Raw genomic sequence first — 4,637 nt, forward strand, 5'->3', positions numbered from 1 at the left:
TCTCTCTCATTCATAGCCCAATCACAGTTTCTTAAATTTTTCTTTCCCTTTAAGCCTCTCTTCATAAAATACCCTCTACGTTTAGAGTTTGATTTGTTTTTCATTAATATTTCCCTGAGTCTCGTTTCTTCTCATGTCTTCTTTTCACTTTCCCCCCTTCCTTCCTGTTTTCCTATGAGTTGATTGTATTTCTACAGCAAAGTGTGTGTGTATGTGTGTGTGGTGAAATATGCAATGCTTCCTGCATTTGACTGTTATCTTTGTGTAGAGGCCATGCTAATCCTTCCTGTATAGTTTACATTTTAGTGTATGTATTGCTGAAGTAAGTGAATTAAACAGAGTTGTAAGAGGGACTAAAAAGAACTCTGAATCTGATCAACAGAGCTTTCAGTGAGGGTTGAATTTTGTATGCATTTATCTTTTAAGCTAGATAAAGAGGAGACATGACAGGGGAAAGAACCAATAAATTCCAAGATATGATATCTAGGAAGAATGGCAAAAATAAAAGTCATGGTCTAAGGTGTCTATAAACAAACACATAGATCATGGGCCTTAAGTAAGGTAAACCAAAAAAAAAAGGTTAATGCAATATATCGAAATGACTGACTAAAGCTCAAAAATTGACAGCCTTACAAGCTGAGCTACTATAAGCTTCATCTACACACCTTTAGGAATTCTAACAACTCTTGTTTGTATAAACACTATATTCTATGCTTCAATTTAAGGAAATTTTGCTGTTGTAGACTTATGTGTCTGATGTAACCACAGAGGCAGATAATCATTTTGGAGACCCCAGCTAAGACTCAAATACTCAGATGGATCTGTGGTCTCATCAAGTTGGGAATTCTTTCCAGTGATTGAGATAAGTTCATCCATGCCTGCCAACACTGTGTAACTTTTGTCCGCATCTTCCCCAAAAGATGTCCCTGGAGGTCCACTCAATATACTAGAGGCCTTCCTTCCCTTTTTCGCACATTGTGAGTACATGACTGGAATTCTGGGTATCTATAAACTGCTAACTCCTCATTCTTCGCATAGTTCTAGCTCATTGTCTTTTCCTATCATGCAATTCCTTGATGATATCTTTTAACTCTTAGTTGGTTATATGTGATAGTTAGCTCATACCCAGTATGTACCTCTCCATTGACCTATAGGTGATAATCATTTTTAGTTCTTTTGAGGCAATTTTGTCTATGTTTTATTAATATTACAAGGGTATTGAAAAAATGGGTGTTTTTGTTTATGGGAAGCTTGTAATTGGTAAAAGAACTCTACAGTATCTTGAAAGTAATCCAGCCTTTGAGTGTAGCTCTTGGTCTATATGTATTGTCTTTGTCATATAGACACAATTTTGGGCAAAAGTTTCCTTAAACTTCAGCATAGAATCAAGTGTTTAGACAGGGTGTCTATCCAAACGCCTACTGGGCAATAAACATTCTTTTTCCACTTGGTCTTTCCTTTGTGCCCAAAAGACCAAACTCTGTGGAGTAATTACAGGCCTCTTCCAGAAGGTGGCAGTGTCCTTGAGCAGAAGTTTCAGAGATGTACATGTCAGCTTGATACAAGTATAACTTCCTAATAATTACATATGTGTGACTAACATAGATTGCAAGTTTTCTTATGGCTGGAAGTTTTAAAAGCAGAGGATTTATGGCCATTTGTCATCAATATTGTACAATTCTATTCAAATATGAGATGCATTAGGCTAGCCATTGAGGCCTTTCCCCACTTGGCAATTTTGTAAAATCTCACCCTTTGTGAAGTATGTGATCACCAGGTATTTACTCATCTTGGAATCTCGATAGGGTTCCCTCCATACTTCTTTTTCATCACTTCACATTGTCTTGGATTATAGTAACTTCTGACCCCCACAGCTCACCTGCTAGATTACAAAAGTCTTTGAGGAGAAACACTTGAGACAAAATGGGCATATTGGGGGAAATAGAATCAACCAACCAGTAAGTATTTATTGAATGCCTATTATGTGTAGTACAGAATGAGAAAGCAAATAGATTAATCAGATTTATGAGTTGGGATAGAAATAGTAAATGAGGGGCTAACTAGGTAGAAAATGGTGGCAAGTCAACAAGATAACTACTAACTAAAGAAAGTAGCTTTACAAGCTGGATTTTAGCAGTGATAGTCTGGAGTGACATAGTTATCCCTGGGTCTCTTTAATTTTGACTCTTCACAGATCACCAATTGTATCTACCAGTTATCCGAGCAGATGATGAAAATTGTTTTATCTTTTTGATATTTAAAATATTCCCAATAAAAGGTTGATTTAAAATGATAAAAGAAATAATAGTTGCCTTCTTACCCATTAAGAGAAAAATCCAAGAGCTTGTTACTTTTGCTCTGGTGATAGAGTTAACCAGTCCTTAGGTGTGGGGGATGAAGTGGAACCTCTTCCTTTTGTCAAGGTTTCATCTCCTGGCTGCATTGTGGGTCCAGGCCTCCTAGAGCAATCTAATTTAGGGATGTGAATAAGGTTTTTTGTTACTCAGCCCTTCTGATCATTAGTGGTTTCTATGCTGTGTCTTTGATTCTTTTCACCTATTTTTCCTCCTGCCATAATGCCACAGTGAGAAAAGCTGTTGATTTCTAGCTACTTTTGAATTCCCCTGGATTCTCACTGACTTTGTGCTCACTTACAGCATTATGTCAGGCATCTTCAAAACGAACAACGATTACACTGTTCTTCTACCCTACTGATATCTCAGGCACTGGCCTGCAACCAAACCTGAGTGAAATCTCAGGGGTGTCTTTTGACTTGCAAAGCAATGGGCAAGGTTGAACTTGTATTTGCATGAGTTGTTTTCTGTGATCCTAAAGGGCTTCCAGATTTGATCCTCTGCCACCTGCATGGCCCTGAGCAGGGCCAGGGTAGTGAGGCTATTATGGAAAAGGCTAGCTCCTTTATACATGCATGGCTTCACCCCAAACTTTTTTTAAAGGGATTTAAATTTTTTTTCCTTTTCTTGGGCTTAAAGGCTAAATTGGTCACAATCAGATTTGTCACATAGGAACTATGGACAAGCTTGCTTTCAAATCTTCTCGGAAAGATTGTAGATCCAGGATAGACTAGGCAGAAAAATGGAAATAAGGAACACTTGTGCATGGTTCTTTGAACACAGTTTTCTACGTATTTGCAGGGAGCTGGATACAGAGTTGAACAGGAGGAAAACTGGATAGATTGTTTCTGGGAAGCTGTAAAGTATTTTTATGACCTTGAGCTTTACCCCTCAAAAAAAGACCATCTCTTTAATAACAATATTCTTCTGCAGTTAGAAGACTATGTGCCATGAAATACTTAAGGTTCTGAAGAATTGAAATTTAGAGTCACCCAAAGGACAATGAGATGGAACATAGTGGAGGCTATAACACAAGCCATGGTTAACAGCTTACGCTCAGAAGTAGGGAGATTGACTGTGAAGATGCCATGACATAAAATTGCATTTGATGTTAAAGCAATAGAACTGATATTTGATACTTCCATGAATTTTCAGATTTTGAAGTTATTTTGTGTAGACTTTGAACTTACTTATATGTGCATGTGTGTGTGTGTGTGTGTTTGTGTGTACATATGTAGATAATAGAATATAAGTTCCCTTAGGGAAAAGAGTGCTTTATTTCTATCTGTAACCTAACCACTTAGTACAGTGCTTTTCACAAGGTAGCCACTTCAAAAATGTTTATTGAATTACATTGATTGTTTCATTTATTGAGGAGTCTTATGATTAATTAGTAATTATGCCAATCAATGATCATCAATGAGTTTTAGTTTCTAATTTTAACTTTCTAAGAGTCTCCTTTGGTTTTCATTTTGGGATTACAAATTTCTCCGTTTTCTCTCTTTTTCCCTGTTTGAGGTGCAATTAACTAGATCTCCTTTTTTCTCTTTTGTGCACGTAAGAATTAAGTTATGTAACTTTTCCTCTAAATTATCTTTTAACTGCATCACATAAATATTGCTATGATGTCTTGCTCTTATTTTCCTAAATATAATTTTGTGTGTTGACCTAGGTTTTTGTTCAGGATATTATTATTTGATATCTACATAATCTGGCATGTTTTTATTCATATTTCTATTGTTGATTATCATTTTTCTTTTGCTGATGTCTATAAATGCTATATAAAGTAATTCAAACTTTTTGATCATATTGAAGTCCTTAGGCTTAAACATGTGATTAATTTTTGTAAAGGTCATACAACTCTAAAAAGCACGTGTCATTTTTAATTTTTTTTCAATAACTGACTATGGTAAGAAGGATAAACTCAAGGAAAGAGAGTGGAAGAGGAAGGATTTGTAAGGAGGCTATCATAATAGCCTAGGAGGTGGGAGTTAAGGTCTATACTACTTTTATTTGGTGAGGGAGTACAAAGAAGGGTATGATTGTGAGGGATGTTTTGGGGATGAAATCGGCAGAATTAGATACTGATTCAATGTGAGTAGTCATTGAGCCAGAAGATAACAAACATTAGCATGGCTAGGTGAGTGGTGATTACAGAGAGAACTAGTGAAATCAGAAGACAACTTGGCTTAGAATGAAAGATAATCAGCTTGGTTTTATATGTGTAATTTTCAGTTAGGTTATGAGATCTTACAGGCAGCTAGAAATGTGTATCTAGATCTT

At 36.2% G+C, this 4,637-nt stretch overlaps 1 non-coding gene across 1 annotated transcript; it reads right to left on the bottom strand.

The window, feature by feature from the left end:
• Positions 1 to 223: 223 nt before the first annotated feature.
• Positions 224 to 326, bottom strand: LOC118852462. The gene has a single exon (XR_005010543.1). It is a non-coding gene; the product is annotated as a U6 spliceosomal RNA (small nuclear RNA).
• Between the last annotated feature and the right edge of the window lie 4,311 nt (positions 327 to 4,637).

This window comes from Trichosurus vulpecula, chromosome 5 (genome assembly GCF_011100635.1).
Source record: "Trichosurus vulpecula isolate mTriVul1 chromosome 5, mTriVul1.pri, whole genome shotgun sequence".
In the NCBI taxonomy this organism is placed as follows: Eukaryota; Metazoa; Chordata; class Mammalia; order Diprotodontia; family Phalangeridae; genus Trichosurus; species Trichosurus vulpecula.